A 19500-nucleotide genomic window follows, 5' to 3' on the forward strand; every position below is an offset into this window, starting at 1 on the left:
AGAGAGAGAGAGAGAGAGAGAGAGAGAGAGAGAGAGAGAGAGAGAGAAATGGAAGAGACCCTCTAGTAAGGAGACCAGAGCTTGCTTCTTTAACAGTGATGCTAGTGATCCCATCCACAGATGCGTTGATAGTCTAAGACTCACCATATTTATTTGGGCATTCACCTATCCATTTATGCATTAATTCAACAAATATTTACTGGGCACAACTGTGTACAGCACGTTGTTCTTGAGGATGAGTTTTCTCTTGGTTTTTCTGTTTCTGCCCAGAACTTACTATGGTACTAAGCTCAACAGTGGAAAGTCACCAGGTGATGGCTGTTGACTTTCAACCATCTGGTCCCTTTCTTTGCAACAGGAGCGACACAGCTATTATAACTCCATATCCTGAGCAAGTTCTCATACAAAAAAGGGCCTCAGGGCTGGGGTTGTGGCTCAGCAGTAGAGCACATGCTTAGCACATGAGAGGCCCTGGGTTTGATCCTCAGCACCACATAAAAATAAATTAACAAACTAAAGGTGTTGTGTACAACTAAAAAATAAATTTTTTTAAAAAAAGGGCCTCAGCCTTCCACAGCACAGAGCATCTTGTCATATGCAAACATTCTTTTGGGGGTTGACCAATATAGATTTGAATCCTGCATCTTCCACATTTTGTGTGTGAGCCTTGGACCAATGCCTTGGGTACCTCCAGGACTCTGGCTTTGTACCTATACTGGCTCTGGCTGTTGTTGTTTGTGCTGCTCTGTCTGGTAACTTCTCCGCCTCCTTCTCTTCATTTCTGACCACTACACATGTCCTTAGGTTATCTTTGGCTGTTGCCATGAGCTTCTGGTAACTCATCAGACAGGTACTCAGTCCATACTTACTCATGAACACACTCTGACCCTTGTAGAGTTTTGACTCTTCTAGGAGTTGAGAGACACGGCACTGCCCTCTTGGCTCCTCTCCATGAATCTTTGAGGGTCCGTGGAAGGCCCTTTACAGAATTAGCAAAAGATTGGCTAAGTGTGGTATGGCTTAAGAGGGAACACTGAAGAGTCTATTTTTTAATATGATAGGAAAGTGCTGACTTGTTTTGCAATTAAAATTCTATTCCCTTTAAGTATTTGTTTTGAGACTTAGAATATTTTTAGAAAATGAACTATTCTAGTTTGGAATAATTTTCCCAAGTGGAGAGTTTTGTTTTTCTTAAATAAAAACACAGGAATACATGGTTGTGGCGAATGTGGAATGTACGGTTCTGGTGGTTGAAGTACTTTAAGTGCTATTTTGATATTTCCATCAGTAGTGATGTATTGTTTTGGGTTTCAACCTATCGGAAGATGCACGGAAGAACTGTGTGCTCTCAGAAATAGCCAATTACTCAGGCCTTATTTCTATATTCAAATTGGAAAGAAATTCACTGGTTCATGTGGTTTTTTTTTTTTTTTTTACCCTGATTGTCTTTTTACTACAAATGTGGGGGCAAAATGATCAGCTCTACGTATTGTTTCTTTTTCCTCTTTTCTAAAGCCCAAACCACAACCCAGTCTTGTTAATTGGAAAGTCAGAGGATCGAAAACTCAATTTTACAGGAATTAATATGTGGCTGGTAGGAAAGCAGAGCACTTGAACTTGGTCCTGTTTGAGAGCTCATATGAATCACCAGAAGGTGTAAGTAGAGGAATGATAAGATGAACACATGGGGGAAATGCTGCCTTGGTCAACTTGTGCCCCTTTGTCCCTTCTGTTGATGGCTGATTTTTAATGGACAGGAGTTTTCCACTGATTGTTGACTGAGAGGCTGGAGCCAATGCAAACATTTTGCAGGCACAGCCCAGGAAGACATCACCTCTGAACAGCTCTACCTGGGAAGAGTCTTTCCAGGTGCAACGCACAGTGTCTCTACTTTGGAGTCAGGTATTTTGTATTGAGTTTATGATGTGCTCAGTTCCCCCCCCAGGACAGCACATCTATTTCTATGATTACATGAGTCATCCTTTTCAGGCTAATTCTGAATTCTGCCATGTATTATACAAATTGGACTAGCTAAAACTTAGCCCTTGGAACCAAGGTGGACCGTGGTTTTCCTACATATAATGACACCTACCCAACAACTCATATTCACTTTAAAGAATTTGGGGATAATTATTGAAATTGAGTCCCAAAGCAGCATCCCTCTCTCCTTAGCTAAGTTCTATGTCACATTTGTTACTTATTTCTACCCTCCTCATAATTTCTCCTACCTTTGACAAACTGTGCAAATTATATTTTATCAGCACATTTTACACTCTTGGGTTGTTAATAAATATACTGAAGGAAATTAACATCAGAGGATTTGCTACAATCAGATTCTTAAGGCAGTGAGTATTAACTTTGTCTGAGGTTGAGAAATGACTGTTGACTTCTGCTCTTTATTTTATGTTTTTTGACCAGTTCAAAAAATCCACCATGGGGTTTTAAATTTTGCTTTATGAAATAACTTAGTTCCCCTAATAGTTCACTAAAATCCTTGGTAGGCCCAAAATTATTTTGTAGACTTATTTTTTTCTTTATCAATTTTTTAAAACAGACCTTGGTAGAAAATTCACCAACCTAAGCAATCACAATCTTCCTAATACAAAAATGAGTACATCTTTATTTTGGGAACTTACTTCACACAGGTGTGCTATAGGATCTAAGTTATTATCCCTTCATTCCTAGACCCTCCCATTGTAGAAATTAAGGCAAAGACAGGCCTGTTTTGTGACAATCATCTAAGGGGGTAATTTATGCCTTACTGAATCGTGAGCTAAGGAAGGAGACAAGACAGTTAACAGGCCCCACACTTTTCTCAAAGATCTTTAGAAATAAATGCAATCTAGGGTATTTAGACTGTTGGATATACTAGACTTTCAAAAAGGTTTCTGAAAAGCCTCGTCTACATAATTTCGAATTCTGCAGCATCAGGTCCGTCTGTAAATCTCTACTCTCTGTCACTCTTTATGTAAAGACCCAAACCCAAACACAGGTCCCTGGGTTTAGAAAAAGAAGTATTCAGGTTGGAAGCAATCTCCGTGTGGCTTTCTGACAAGTAATTACCTCTTTCTAGGCATCAATGTGATTTCAAATTGGAGCCAAAAGACAATTCCAGTGAGAGATCAACCCAGGGACAGAGACCAAGTGTGGCCCGCTGGTCCTGGTCAGCAGCAGGGGTGGGGAAATTGGTTAGGATGTGATAAGAAACCCCTTCGACCTGCTGTCAGGGCTTCTCTGGAGTCATTGTTCTCCCTGGATTCTGAGTGAACTGGGTACAGTGTCTCTGGTCAGTCCTGGTTTAAGGCATGCCAAGAGAACCCCCCCCCCCCATTCTGACTCCCATTTTCTCCAGTCAGAGGAACCCCCACAGTCCTGGTAAGAGCAGCTGCCCTCTTGTCTGCCATGTGTGGGGGTCCTGGATCCTTACCTGGTTTTACTACAGAACATTCATGAACTGATGTGTGTGCCTTTTCTCGTAGCCTACAGGTTTGGGACCCTCTGTGACTGACTGTGGATCTCCATCCCCGCAGGTGGGATGGCAATGATGACACCTTGTCCACCCATCAGTCTTTACTTCTTCCGAGCTAATAACCCTCCTTGTGAGATTGCAATGGTAGGCCCGGGATTTTCCCTGAGGCAAGTCTATGGGAATCATTAATTTTATTTTATTGAGGTAAGAAAAGAAAGCAAGGCTAGGAGAATTAAGGGATTTACTCCACAAATCACTGCAGAAACATAGTGAGGAGTAGAACTCTGTCCTCTCCGTCGAGCCTTAGGAGCCTACCATGGGTCTCCCTGGGCTTCCCTCTGAAGGATTTGTGGTGACTGTCCCTTGGCAGCTCTAGAACTGTGATGATCCAACATGATTGGCAGGGTAACGAGGCTTCAGAGGGACTTACTAAGAGCCAGGGAGATCCTCAGTAGGATCTGCACAAGTCTCATTTCTGGAAAGTAGGTAGTGAGGCCCTAGAACCTATTTTATTTCTTTTCCTTTATGTGCAACTTCCATCAAAAAGATTTCTTTGGAGGTGCTCATCTGAACTGTAACAATTCTGCACTCCCTTATGACTATCAGAGCCTTCTGCACGTTCATTTTTAATAATCAGATATGCTCTTAGGGACTTGGGGATGCATATCAGAGATGAAGAATTGTTGCTGCTTTGGCTTCCAGATCCCTAAATAGACAGGCTGGCCTCTCTCCTTCACTCTCTCTTCCCACCCCTCCCTTTTTATATCTCTCTAAGTGAGAAACTAAATGGACATCGATTCAATATACACTGTTAATAAGTACATCAAAATAATTCAAATGATGACGAGCCTTGCAAATTGTCAGCCCTCTATTATGTCAGTCTTGTTAGATAAGGTTAGGAATGACAGAGATGATTTCTAGCATGTAGTAGATAATACATATTTGTAAAATTAATTGAAAGTGCTCAGTTTTGATAGATCAATACGTATATTTGGAAGTTTCTGGGTTTTTTTTTTTTTGTTGTTGTTGTTCATTCTATATACATCCTTATTCCTAAATCATCAGATTTGTAGATCAAGGGAAGCATTTTTTTTAATTTTATGGACACAATTCCTTTATTTATAAGTGGTGCTTAGGATCAAATCCAGTACCTCACACATGCAAGGCCAGTGCTCTACCACTGAGCCACATCCCCAGTCCTGGAAACACTCTCTCTTGATCTGTGTTGTTGGTGGGAGTGAATGGCTGCCACAGTAGACACCGTGGACTTATTGGCTCAAAAGTCTGTGACGTCTATGTTATTATTCATGTTTTAAAGATAACGAAGTGTGGTCAGAAACCACTTGATAAATTATAGATAAGAAGCCATGGAAATGTGATTCAAGTCTAAATTGGTATCGTTCCAGGGTCCCTTCTCCTCCAACTTGGTGGCCGTCCCTCTACTGGTCTAACCCCAACATCTCACGTATATGTATGCATTTCCATAAGGGTGGTGATGCCAAAGGTGGGAACAGGGAGGAAGTTAAGAGAGGAAGTCAAGGAGAGGAGAGGATAGTTCTTTCTTCCCCATTTCGATTCTATGTTTTTTCCCACCACCTGCAGGAGTTGATTATAGGACCTACATGGCGTTTCCTGTGTTGTTATCTACATCAGACTCTCAACCAATTGCCATAGAGATTTCTTTAACATTTGTTAGTATTCTCCATGTGGATATACTGGAGCACCTTATTTTGAGTGATGAGTGAGTAGACATGTAAGGGATAATATATATCTAGTTTCAGTTCTTTTGCCCATTTATCATAGGGTACTTAGCTCAAGCATATGCATAGATTTATACGTTTGCTTTAGAAAGTGTTGGTTTAATGGTATTCATCTCCCTGTGGTTACAACAAGATCTGTCCTGTCACATCTTTCTGTGCCATTGCTTTTAGATTGTATTTGTTCTGTTTGAAATATTCTAAAAATGTTCAGACAGACTTACCAGGGTTGCAATGCTATTTCTGCCTCTTATTTATTTATTTGTTTATTTACCTTATGCTGTCACTCTTTTTCTCAAGAGGAAGGTACGGTGTAGAGTATGTGACAGGATGGGGGTCGGGGAGGAACACTTAGCCTCCGTAAAGTTTCAGTTCAGGAGGAAGGAGAATTGCTTTAATTAATGTGTCTCCTAGGAAATCTGAGCTGGAGTGGGACAATCTCATCACAATCAGAACTGTCCCCTACCTAATTAGTGAAATATGAAAGCAGAATTGCTTAAGTCAACTAAGCTCACATTCATAATCAAATGTGCACCCCAAATTTGCATGCATTCTGAACCAGTCTTTTTGTTCTTAATTTATTCTGGGGTCTGGGGGTGAAAATCATTTCAAAAAGAATTGCCCTCCCCAAGAAATTTGCGAGCAGTCCTCATGCCACATTAGTTAGCGGAGCAAATTTGTGCTCTTTGGGGTCTTATCATTTCCTCAACATCAATCCAAAATGCTTTCATCAAAATCCTTTTGTTTGTTTTCTTAGCTTAATCTTTAAAGCAAGAGCTAGGATCTCATAAATTTAGAATTTTTTTTAACATACAAATCTGACATAAGAAGACATAAATAATTTTTTTGCCCTTTGACATAATTTATTATTCACGATAGAAATCTGTAGTTTGAGTACAGTCTGAGCATGTTCTCAATGTTCACACATTGTTGTTTTGGTTAGAAAGACAGATATCTCATGATAGTGGAGTCCTATGAGATTTTTAATTGAATGACTTTCTTCCACAACATAGAGCTGCACAAAGTTTGTCAAATTGTAATTTCACAGTGCTTCTGGTTTTAGAAGCAAAAATCATCAAGACAGACAAAAATAAAAAGTGCAATAGAAATAAAAATAGTAATGTAATTTTATGTAATAACTTATAAAGTATACTTTAAGACCTAATATGGATATATTATATCACAAAACAAGACTTAATAAGGCTTAATAAAGTTAATAAGATTGAAAATCATATGAAGCTGCTTTTGCTCCCAATGTTAGGAAACTAAAAATCAGTAACAAGGGGATAATTGGGAAATTCACAAATATATGGAACTTAAACAATGTACGTCTTTTACAACCAATGAGTCAGAGAAGAAATCCAAAGGAAAATCAAAATATATCTTGAGACAAATAAAAATGGAAATCCAATATACAAAAACTTACAGGATATAGCAAAAGCAGTTCATAGAGGGAACTTAACAGTGATAAGTATGTATATTAAGAAAAAAGAAAGATCTCAAATGAACCAACTAATAGTATACTTCAAGTAAGTAGAAAAAGAGGAACTAAGCCCAAATCAAGCAGAAGGAAGGAAATAATAAATATTAGAGCAGATGAAAATGATATGACGACAAGAAATAAAAAGAAGAAATTAGCAAAACTAAGGGTTGGCTTTGGCAAAGCAAAACAAAATTGATAAAATCTCAGCTAGACTAAGAAAAAGAGAAGACTAAAATCAGAAATGAAAGAGGAAACATTACAATTGATTACACAGAATTACAAAGAATCATAAAACTGCTATGAACAGCTATAAGCCAACAAATTAGATGACCTAGAAGAAATACATAAATTTCTAGAAAAGTATAACTTTCCAAGAGTGAATAATGAAGAAATAGAAAATCAGAACAGAAAAGTAATGAGTAAGAAGATGGAACTGGCAATCAAAAGCCTCCCAATAATGGAAAGCCCAGTATCAGGTGGCTTTATGGGTAAATTCTGCCGAACATTTAAAGAAGAATCAACACCGTTCCTTCAAACTCTGAAAAAGATAATGAAGAGGAGAGAGCATTTCCAAACTTATTTTATAAGGCCAGATTTACCCATTTAAGATCAGAGAAGGATATCAGGAAAAAAGAAAATTAAGAGTCCAAATCCCTAATGAACATAGATACAAAAATCTTTAATGAAATGCTAGAAAACTGAGTTCAATGGCACACTAAAATTATCATATTCACTGATCAAGTTGGATTTATCTCTGGGATACAAAGATAGCTTAACATAAGAAAATTAATAAATGTGATATGCCATATTAATAGGATGAACAATAAAATTCATGTATCTCAATAGATAGAGAAAAAGCATTTGAATGAACTCATTATCCTTTATCACAAAAATTTTTAATGAAGAATGCATAGAAGGAATGTACTTCACCATAACAGGGCAATATATGACCAGCCCACAGCTAACACTATATACAACAGTGAAAAGCTAAAGTTTTGCTCTAAGATCAGGAACAAGGGAAGAAGGATGCCCACTTTTACCACTTCTATTTAACATAGTACAAAAAGTCCTAGCCATTAGGACCTAGCAATTAGTCAAGAAAAAGAAATAAAAGGCATTCACATTAGACAGGAAATAATTAACTTTTTTCTGTTTGCAGATCACATGATCTTATGTATAGAAAACACTAAAACCTCTATAAAAATCTGTTAGAACAAATAAACTAATTTAGTAAAGTTGCAGGATAAAATAACACATTCAAAAATTAGCCATGTTTCTATCACTAACAATAAACTATCCCCAAAAGAACTTACGAACATGGTCTCATTTCCAATAGTATCAAAAAGAGTAAAATATGTAGCAATAAATTTAATCAAGGAGATAAAATAGTTGTATACTGAAAATTATAATATTGATGAAAAGAATTAGAAAAAGACACATGTAAATGGAAATATCCCGTTTTTATGGGTTGGAAGGATTAATATTGTTTAAATATCCAAAGTACCCAAAGTAATTTGCAGATTAAATGCTATCACTATTACAATTCCAATAACATATTCATGGGAATAGGAAAAAAGTCCTAAAATTCATATATAACCAAAAGCTAACTTTGACTATTCTTAATAGTCAAAGTAACCTTGAGAGAGAAGAACCAAGTGGGAGAAACCAGGCTTCCTGATTACATATATATTTCAAAGCTATTGTAATTAACACTGTTCCAGTACTGGTATAAAAACAGACACATAAAACAATAGACCAAAATACAGCACAGAGCCCAGAAATACACATATGTGGTCAAATAGTCTTTGAGAAGGATGCCAAGAATACACAACAGAAAAAGGACAATCTCTTCAAAGGGAAAATGGGTATCCACAAGGAAAAAAATGAAATTGGATTTTTATATTGTAATATACACAAAAATGAACTCAAAATGGATGAAAGATTTACATGTAAGACCTGAAACTGTAGAACTCCTAGACAAAAAGATAGGAATAAAGGTTCTTGACATTGGTCTTGGCAATGATGTTTTTGATATGACACTAAAACCATAGACAACAAAAGCAAAGATTTAAAAAAATATATATCTAACTGAAAAACTTCTGAACAGTAAAAGAAATAATAAAATGAAAAAGCAACCTATGGAATGGGAGAAAAAAAATCACAAACCACATCCTGTGTCTGATGGGGGTTAATAATCAAATATATGTTAAAGAAATCTCAAAAATATATTTTTTTTAAAGAGAGAGAGAGATGAGAGAGAGAGAGAGAGAGAGAGAGAGAGAGAGAGAGAGAGAATTTTTTAATATTTATTTATTTTTTTTTAGTTTTCGGCGGACACAACATCTTTGTTTGTATGTGGTGCTGAGGATCGAACCCGGGCCGCACGCATGCCAGGCGAGCGCGCTACCGCTTGAGCCACATCCCCAGCCCCTCAAAAATATTAAGAACAAATAATTAATTTAAAAACAGGGAAAAGTTCTGAATGGACATTTCTCAAAAGAAGACATATAATGCACCAACAAAACAAAAAAGAAAGGAGACACATAAATAGCCAACAAGTAATACCCAACAACACTAATTATCAGGGAAATGCAAATCAAAACCACAATGAAAATCACTTCACACATTGGGGTGGCTATGATCAAAAAAACAAGAGATAACAAGCTCTATCCAGAATATGGAGAAAAGGAAACCTGTGTACCCTTGGTAGGAGTGAGAAATGGTGTAGCATCTATGGAAAACAGAATGAAGGTTACTCAACCTATTAAACATGAACTGCAATATGACCCAGCAATCCCACCTCTGGGTGTGTATCCGGAGGAAGTGAAATCAGTATCTCCAAGAGCTATCTATAATTCTACCTTCATTCCAGCATGTTCACAATCACCAAATTATGGAAATGAGGAATGTGTCCATCGACAGATGAATGGATGAAGAAAAGTGGTATCTAGATATAATCCAATCTATTCAACCATAAAAAGAAAAGAAAATCCTACCATGCTAAGGGAAACGAGGCAGGCACAGAAGGACAAAGACTGTATTATGTCACTTTTACAGAATATAGAATGTACAGTAATGGGACTTACAGAAGCAGCAGCAGAGTAGAATGGTGGTTGCCAGGGAATGGGGATGGGAAATAGATGTCAGACAAAGAATACAAACTTTTGAGTATAAGATGAATAGGTTCTGGGATTTGCAGTGTGGGGATTCTTGTTAAAAATATTATATTGTCTACTTGAAATTTACTAAGGAAGCAGATCTGAGGTATTCCCACCACACAAAATGTTGGAACCCATGTAAGCTGATGCATGTGTTAATTAATTTGATTGTGGCAATCCTTCATGATGTGGACATATTACATGACATCAGATACCTCGATCATTCACAAAATTTATCAATTGTATCTCAGTCAAGGTGGAAAAAGTTACCCTAAAATAAACAAATATCAACCCCATAAATAATAAAATGTCCAATTTAGAATATGTTTTGGATTCCTTGTTTAATTGCTATTTATTCTAGGTGTGAGTCTAAGTGCCAGCAGTTCCACCACAAATAAAAGCCAAGTCTTGGACCTCCAGATATTCACTCCTGATTGGAATGGAGGGGCTCAGACAGTGACTGAACAGAACGATCTCTCAATCAGGGACAATCAGTTTGTAAGTCAGAACCACGCTTAGAAAGAGGCATGGGGAATGAGGGATTGCTATTTCATGAAGGGAGATCAGAGATACCTGAGAAGACACCTATTAAACAGAGTTAGAGTCATATTCATAGATGCTTGGTTTACAAATCGGAGGCACCTATGTTCAGTAGCACCTGTCACTCTACCAGGGTAAACAAACAGCCACCCTCTCCATTCTTACCAAAGGGGCAGCTAGTTGCCTCTTCTACATTGAATGCTGAGGTCATCTTCCTATGCTGGAGATCCATGAAGTTTCCAGGAATCTGTCCCCTCCAGCACACATCACATCTTTCAGAGGAGTCTGATGGAATCACAACTCACGCCTTTGGCCCTGGAGTTGATCAGAGTTCATGTAAAACATTGTTCATATTGAATACCAGATTCGAAATTCCTGGTAAATTTCTACTTGGGGTTTCCTGTTCTATTGAATCTTACACATTATTTCATGTATTTATCTGTAAACTTTTAATCAATTAATCACTAAACCATCCACACAACTGTGAACTCTTCTCAAAACCTCAATCTGTCTCAGAAAGTCTTCCTGTCTGTCTGGACTGAGGGTTCCCTGGGCCTGACGTGTGGCTGTCCTTTTGAGTCTTCCTTGAACATATCGTCTGGAAATTCCTGGTACCTCTGTTGATCATTGACTGAATCTCACCAGTGTCCTCCTTTCTTTCTTTTTTTTTGGAGGTGGTGGTGGTGCTGGGGTTTGAACCCAGGGCCTTGTACATATGAGGCAAGCACTCTACCAACTGAGCTATATCCCCAGCCCTTTGTTTTACTTCTTGTTTGGTAAAGCACAAGTTCTAGGAACACACTAAGATCCTACTAATAAATTTGTATCATCTAAAAATCTGTTTATGCTACACTCCTCTTGATGGGTATTTTGGATGCATCAGAATTCTACATTAGGAATACTTTCTCATAGAAGTTTGAAGGAAGATCTTCAAGGTCTTCCAGCAGTCTCTTTACATTCCAGGTGCCTTTTCCTGGTCTGTTTTTATTTTGTTCCCTCCTCCCTACCAAATTGCTAAGATTTCTTTTCAAAATAATTTTAAAATATATGAATTAGTGGGGCTATTTTAAATTTAGTGGAATGGACACTGATGGTATTTCTAAAGGGAGAAATGAATACCAAGATCTTTTATGATGTCTTCCCTGATTTTTCTTTATCCTTTCTTTCTAAAATTTCTAATATTTAGATTTGTGGACTTCTAATTTTATATCTCTTCATGTTGGTAATTTCCTTGTCTTTTTGTCTTACTTTTTGTGAGATTTTCTTAGCTAATTTTTCATACTTCTAATTGATGTGTTTTCTAATTTTCTAACATAATTTAACATCACATGCATTTTTCTTACTCACTGAATAATAACTTCAGAGCTTCCCATTCTTATTTGATGGGTGAATATCTTATCTTGGTAAGAATATTTTTGGAAGATTTTCCCTCTTCCTCTCTGTAGTCATTATGTCTTTATGTCCAGACCCTCTCAGCTTGTTTGGCTTTGCGTCTGTCTTTCTTTCCTGTTGTAGTTTCCTTCAAATGTCAGGTTATCCTGTGTGTCTGTTTATCTATAAGTGTGAGGCACAGAAAAATGCAGAATTGCTGATTGGTGGGCCCTGGGGAACTGGAGTAGAGACCTGAACTTTCTATGGATGCCACTCTAAATGTTAGCTTGTCTTTTTTCTTGGGTCCATCAGTCCCTTGTAGAAGAACGTTCCAGTCATCTTCCTGCACAAAGTAAGTTTCTCTACCAGTATTCTGGAAGGCATCTAGAGAAGGGGCAGGGACCCTTGTTGTTGGTGTACAACTTCCACTTGAACCCCATTTCTGAGACGATCCCCAAACCTGGTCCAAGAGGTGTTTGGTGTCCCTGAGCCCAGAGAACATTGTTCCAAACACCTTCTAAGAGTGTGTCTTCAGCCCTCTACAAGGTCTCAAGGCTAAGGGCTGAGTGCTTAGGCATAGTCTTCTAGGTTAAATACAACTCTTTTAGAACACAGAGTTCCTGGTGAGACAACAGATACTCATCTAATTCCCATTTCTGTGACCCATGTTTCTCCCCGTGGAAGGTGCGGGAATGGTCTCCTTGTCCTTGGTGTTCAGACGAGGCTACCTGTGACTGTGGAGATTCATTGTGTTGGGGCTCCTCCTGGGCTCCTTCTTTCTGGAAACCTCTGTCTTTTCTACAGCTCTGTCTTCTGGTTTTACAAAGGTGTGGACTTCAATGGCTGGCTGTCCGACATTCCACTTGCCAGAGTACCAGTAAGGGGTAAGAAAATCCAGTTTTGCGTATCGTCTTTTATCTAATCTCCCAGTCTGTTCTCGGGGTTCGGGACTGTGGGGCGCTCTGGGGTTTTGCAAGGTTGTCCTCTGTCTGCTATTCCAGCCTATGTCTATTTCATCTTATTTTTCTGAGGCTTTTACTTTCACTGCTAAATTAATGGAATGCTTTATTTTATCATACTTTCTTGTCATCGTGACACTAGTTTTACTGCTTTGGGGTGAATCATTTTGATTTCCTTGGTGTACAGTCACATACAGTATGCCCTTATCAGCTGGGAACAATCTAGATGCAAATGGATGCCAGAAACTGTGGGCAGCACCATAGCCTACCACTTAATGCCTTTCCCTTTTACACGGAGCACTTACCACACGCTGTGGCCATCATTTTTGTGGCATGGGGTGTGTCAACCATGCTGTCATACATTTCTTTTTGCTTCTTCACGATATTGCTGTTAGAAGATTTGTTCTTACTGTAGGTCTTAGCAACTTCAGCTTATACTGTTTTTTTTTTTGTTGTTGTTGTTGTCGTTTTTTAAGTCAAGAGCTTCCAGGTTTTCACTTGAAGCACTCCATGATTTTTCCTGGGCGTGTCCAAGTTGCCAGCAACACTACTGTTGTGTTTGGGGGTTATTATTCAGAAAAATAAGGCTCCTTGAACACAAACCCTGCGATACAACAGCAGCACATGTGGTGACTGTCTAATGAAAGGATAGTGTATATGGTGGGGACAGGTGGACGGTTCTCAACCTAGGCGGATGGAGCAGGAAGGCCCAGGATTTCATCACCCCACTCAGAACTGCATGCAACTGAAAATGTATAAATTGTTTATTTCTGGAATCTCCCATTTAATAATTGTACCACTGTAACTTATAGACATTGTCTCCCATTATTGATGTTTATACCTACTTGAGTTTTTCTGTTTCATTATATTAGCTATAATTTCCAAAACAATAATTATTAGCAGTAGATTAGGTACCTTTCTTATTCCTGATTGTAATGTAACATTACTAGTATTTCACTCATTAGTCAGGTGTTGGTTTAAAATAAGTATTGTTTATCTAACCACCTACATTATGTTCATTATAATTTCTGCGATAACATTTTCTTGGGGAACATTATTGTTGATGTGATTATAGAGTCAGGAGAAAAAAGCAGCTTAGATTGAATCCTTCATTGACTCCAATTGGAGACGAAAAGGCAACTCTTATATTGAAGGACCACTTGGTGCATGTCAGTGGGAAGATATGCATCTGCAGAGATACGTCGACTTGTTGATTCATCTATGGAATTTAAATTTTCACTGATCTCCTGGGGCTGACAAGCATAACTTGAAAATTAGGGCACCATGTTTTGATCAGCTACAGAATAAATAAGGAACTGAAATCAGTTGTTTGAAGGAAATATGACTACCAGGCTTGCGTTTGATCAGCAATCTTCAAGTTTTTAGGTGAATGTAAGTTATCTGCATAAAATTCCTGTTTGCTCTTTTTAAATTTTTTTTTCTTCAAGAGTAGCAATATTCTTTAAAGGGAGATGATCACATCTTGGTTGATTAGCAGCTTAACCTCTGATAATCCACACAAGATCTTGTCTCAAGAGGATTGCTAGGGTTTCCTAAGGGGACAAGAGATACAAGACAGGTCCAGTAGCCATCTCCATTCAGCACCACTCACGTTTGTTATCTCTGGACAGAGAGTTTGGATTCCCAGGGTGAATAATCAAAGCCGCTTCTCCTTCCCCTGTCTTTAAACTTTCTTGTACCTTCCTTGGGTTTCCTTCTCCATTGTTATAACCCGGGCTTGCTCTGCGACCGCCCTCGATAACCTAAAGCCTGCTTGTGTTGGATGCATGCCAGAGAGAGGAAGCTCCTTGTGATGCCAACATAAAATAGGCAAAGATGCTATAGAAGAGATTTCTGGGCTCTGGTGAAATTGTTTTTATTTGATTCAACCAAACAACCATATTTACATTCTGGAACATTCTGAAATGATCCAGAATATTTTCAGCCCGAGAAAAGGGGGAAGAAAACAAAACAAAACAAACCTCATTGCTAGAGTGAGTCCCAAATGGGAGCCAAGACCTCAGCGGTACTTAGACAAGGCTGGGACACACTGTCCTCTGTGATCTTCCTGACCCTCCCTGGAGGAGTACTTGCAGATCCAGCACCACACATTTTACCAGGGTCAACTGGCTGTCCATGATTTCAGCAGGGGTCAACGGCAGGGAACCAGCACACTGTCCTACCTTTGTGCCCTTTCTGCAAATCTTTTCGGGTTTCCCAGCTTGCCGTGGGCTGAAGGGTGACTCGGATGGATGTGTTGGGGAGCCAGGCCGTTCCCACACAGGTATTCCTTGGAGGAGCCACAGGTCCAAAGATGGCACTTGTTATTCTGTCCCCATCCAGCCTCTGCCTCCCACTGCCCGACACCAAGAAATGAAAGCCAAACGCTAACTCTGCATGTCATTGGATTTTCTTCCCCTTTCCACATTCCTCAGGGGCACAAAATGCTGATGCAGTTGAGATCTCGAAATAAGTGATTTATAACTAAAACGGCCCTCTGCAGTGAAAGGTCTATGAGAGACGGGAGAATTTATTTGCTGAGTTACTATGCAAATTTCACAATTAAATCTTAACTCAGCTCCTCAGGGAATACCAAGGATTACTGAAGGAAAGGGGCTTTGACGCGATTTTTAAAAAGGAGAGAGAGGAGAGAGAGAGAGCAAAGAAGTAGCAGCGTACCCCACCGTTTCTCAGCTCTGCTCCCCCACGCCTGCCTCGCAGCGGGATCACCATGGAGAGAATCGGGGAGAATGGAGAACAGGGAAGATGGAATCAGGGGAAATGAAAGAAACCCACTTTCTTATTTGTAAAACTGAATTAATGAATTTAAAATATATATATATGCATCTCCACAGCACGCTGTCCAGGGGGAAATGCTTTTGGAGACACAGAGCCACGTGAATTCCTTTATTCCTTCCCTCTCTGCCCTCATCTGCCTCCCCTCTTGCTGTATTTTGGTGGAGGTGAGTCAAACCTTCCTGCGACTCCCCCTTTCTCCAGCCTCAGCCCCCCTGACTCCCTCAGCTTTCTCAGCGAGGTGGTTTTAGCAACAGACTTCTGTTTGACAGGCAGTCTCTTGGGTCCCTCCACTGAAAAGGCCAAAGCTCCCAGTGCAGCTCAAATCTTTGCCTTTAACAGCTTCTCCTTCTCCTGAACTGCATGCAAATAGGAGGCAGCTCAGGGCTCCATGGCTCACCCAGGCTTCCTGGGGATTTTCTCATCACTGCCTGGAAGGCTTTTGAAGGACAGTCAGTCCTCAGCCACTGGCCCAGGGATGACCACAGGCTGCCCTCAGAGTCCTGTCGCAGTGGTCTCTGGTGGGTCTCTGTGTTCTGTCCATGCAGGAGGGAAGGCCTTCCTCCTCTGGCTGAACACCAGATGCCCTGGTTTGTCCACTCGGGCTGGTAACGGACAGCACCATGACAATGCCCTCGCTCATTAGTTCTGCATCATCTGTAAGAGGGAAACCTATTTCCTCTTCCAGCCAAGAGCAAGTGTCTGGGCAGCCCCCACAAAGGCTGGTCTTCAAAAACCCTGCAGTCTGAGGATGAGCTCTCCGTACCTTAGAAAATTAGGAAAGTGAGGTTGAAAGTTCCCACAACTCGTGAGCACTCATTTGTGGTTTCTTTCTTGGAGCCCCTCCCCTGGGAGAACCCACCCCAGTGAAGGCAGTTGGAAGTAGCTGGAGACTCGGGGCTTTTCTGCACCTCTGGCTGCTCAGTTGTCTCTGAGAGTAGACAAGAAAGACAAGAAAGCAACAAAGAGCAATAGAATGTCAGGAGTGAGTTTTTCCTTCAAACCATGCAGGCCAAGATGGAAGAGAGAGCGTTTGCACACTTGTGTCTTAGAGTTTCTCAGAGTTTCCTGGTTTGGTTACATTTGGTGGCATGTGCGTCTCAGAATAGCTATTCTGCCTCCTCGAAGTTTATTTCAGTGGGGAAAAAATATACATATATACATATATATGTGTGTGTGTGTGTGGATGTGTATATATATATATATGTGTGTATGTATATGTGTGTGTGTGTATATATATATATATATATATATATATATAGAGAGAGAGAGAGAGAGAGAGAGAGAGAGAGATATTCCACCCCCCCATGTAAAATTAAGTTTGAAAATCTTGATATAGTTTCTCAAGATTGATACTGATAGTATATTGGTATTAATCTGATATTGAGGAACATTAATTCAACTGTCACAATGTTTATGACAACAGCAATGAACTACCATTGTACCCTTTCCTCATCCCAGGGAACAAATCAGAACCTTTGTTTTTAGCATAGCTTTGGTATAAAAAAAAAGTGCAATTGTGCCCTGGTGCCTCATAAATGGAGGCCTCATTCTGTGGTATTGCTATAAAGAGGTTGTGTATTTTATAAAAAGGTGCTGAGCAGAGGGCTCCTTGCATAGGAGGGTTTTCATGCCATATCTATGTTACATTTCTGCTGAGCGTGTTATTCTTTCAAAGTGCTTTCATAAGTATCTTACTTGATGGTTCCCACAGCCTTTGAAGCAAGGGGGATAGGTAAGAGGTAGCTCATGTGGTAGAGGACATTTTCATCATAACATAACCTCTTACCTGTACTACTAAGTGATCAAAAGAAAATGGGGTTCATTCTAGTCCTTTCTGAGAAATGAATGCAAATGGTGAGAAATCTAACATAAATAGTGGGAAGCGTGGACTTCCATTGTAGGACGGGACCTTGGGTATCATTTATCCTTGGTGCTTTACCATGTGCCAGTACCCCCACCACAACACCTGTTTGTGGTTGGCAACTCCCCTCCCCCAAAACACTTCCAGTTACAGAGAATTTTCCTGTCTCCCCAAACACCTTGCATGACTGGTTGACTATTTCTCAAGTGGAGCCTCCTTGTGACTTCTTATTCCTCTGTTTGACAAAGAGACCAAACCCTTACTTCACTTATTCAACAAATATTTATTACTCAATAAGTTCTATCCCAGGCATTGTCCTAGGATCTAGGGTTACAGCAGTGAATAGGAAAGGGAAAAAAAATCCATGTCTTCAAGGGACCATATTCCAGTGGAGGAAGCTGGTAAACAAAGCAAGAAACACGTAGGAAGACACATTATGATGCTATTGAGAAAAATAAGGCAGGCAAGGGGATTGGCAATACTGGAGGAAGGTGCTCAAATTTAAATAGTGTGCTAAGAAGGTGACATGTAAGCAAAGACCCAGGGTGAGTGACAGAATAAGCCAGCCATGCAGGTGCCTGGGTGAATCCCATTTGGGGAAGGGGTCAGTTCAAGCAGAACCTTTGGGAGAAAAGAAAATATGTGGCACAGGTGAGGGATGGCCAGGGCCCTGGCAGTGCTGTTGGGTGGCCTGAGCCAGAGGAAGAGTGGTGGGTATGTCGGCAGAGGGCTGTGTAGACTGTGTCCCTCTTACTCAGAATGGGTGGGAAGCCACTGGAGGGGCAAGGAGAAGTGCTATGATCTGTTACAGGAGCTGTTATAGGCTCCTGGTTTTAAAGTAGCTTTAGGCCAGGATAAGCAGAGGAAGAGGATGAGTTTAGAGGCCATTGGAATAATCCAGGACTTGGGACCGGTGGAGACGTTGGCAGGTGGATGTGTTTTGAAGGTAATCATCAGGAGATGAGGTCAGATGAGGAGGAATGGAGGATAATTGCAGGGTTTTCAGGCTGAGAAAATGGAAGGATGGAGACACCAATGAACACAGGTGACAAGAATTGTGGTGAAACAAATCATGGTGAAATAATTAGAAATTTAGTTCTGGGAGCATCAGATGTAAAATCCTCAATCTATGGTATTCCAAATATTTGAAGACCATGGCCATCCCTAGATAATAATCAAGTCTAGTCAATTCTGCTTTAATGAACATACGTGTCCTGAAAAAAAAAATCATTGTGCTATGTGAAACTGCACAATAAAAATCACAGGGCTTAAGGAAAGGATAACACTCAAAAAAGTTTTCATGGATACATCAAAACTACAAGTACAGTTGAACTTGTGTTAGAAGCTTATGGAATACATAATTCAGTCATGTAATAAACATGGCTCTTTGCCCTGGAAATAACCAGTAGTTCACCTGTGGGAGTGGGCTGCAGAAGCACTGCTTCTGGGAGTTCTCGTGAAGGGGTGGAAGGGGATTATCTGAAACTGATTGGAAAATTGTAGGACCAGATGTGCTGGAGTGTGGTTCAGTGTTCTATGTTCAGCATTGGCACTGAACATCACAGTTGAGCCATCTATTGCAACCTTAAATCCCGGGGCATATTTTTCTGCCTTTCAGATGAAAGTCCTTTAAGGCATGCCTTTATAACAGATACCTGTTTCATCAAAATTAGAAATTTGATGCTGTGTATGTCCTTTCTTTAATTAACTTCTGTATCACCGCTGGAAATTCTTTTATGGATTTGAAGTTGTAGCAGGGTTTCTGAAACCACCAAACCAGCCATCACTAGCATCAAAAGGGACCGCTGCTGGATATAGCAATATCCACTGAAGGTCTTTGAACAGAGTGCTTTCTTTCTTGCATGCATTGCTTGGCACCTTGAACCAGGACACACCGAAAGCTTTGGGATGTGGAATGAGTGTACATTTATTTGTTGTGTCCTGCTTTTGTGTTTTTTTTTTCTAAATAATAAAGTTCACAAATGTGAAAGGATTGCGGGTATAGCATATACTGTGAGACAGAGTGGCCAGTAGGGTATTTGAGGGATGCGTGTGCATATTCTTTTTTTTTTTTTGATATTTTTATTTAGAGACAGGGTCTCA

The 19500-nt window shown here is 39.8% G+C and overlaps 1 long non-coding RNA gene and 1 other non-coding gene across 3 annotated transcripts in view; both read right to left on the bottom strand.

Moving 5' to 3' along the window:
• Window positions 1-15136, bottom strand: part of LOC125617633 — a 27911-nt gene extending 12775 nt beyond the window's left edge. The window contains exons 1-2 of one of the 2 annotated variants that reach the window (XR_007348716.1): window positions 14921-15136; window positions 10573-10722 (exon numbers count right to left, since the gene is read on the bottom strand). This is a non-coding gene — a long non-coding RNA (uncharacterized LOC125617633). Of the gene's footprint in view, window positions 1-10572; window positions 10723-13042; window positions 14587-14920 lie in introns of those variants that run through there. The other variant, XR_007348717.1, reaches the window with a different exon arrangement.
• On the bottom strand, window positions 11086-11158 carry Trnam-cau. The gene has a single exon. It is a non-coding gene; the product is annotated as a tRNA-Met (tRNA).
• Window positions 15137-19500: the final 4364 nt, after the last annotated feature.

The sequence above is a fragment of the Marmota marmota genome, unplaced genomic scaffold, assembly GCF_001458135.2.
Source record: "Marmota marmota marmota unplaced genomic scaffold, marMar, whole genome shotgun sequence".
Taxonomy (NCBI): domain Eukaryota; kingdom Metazoa; phylum Chordata; class Mammalia; order Rodentia; family Sciuridae; genus Marmota; species Marmota marmota.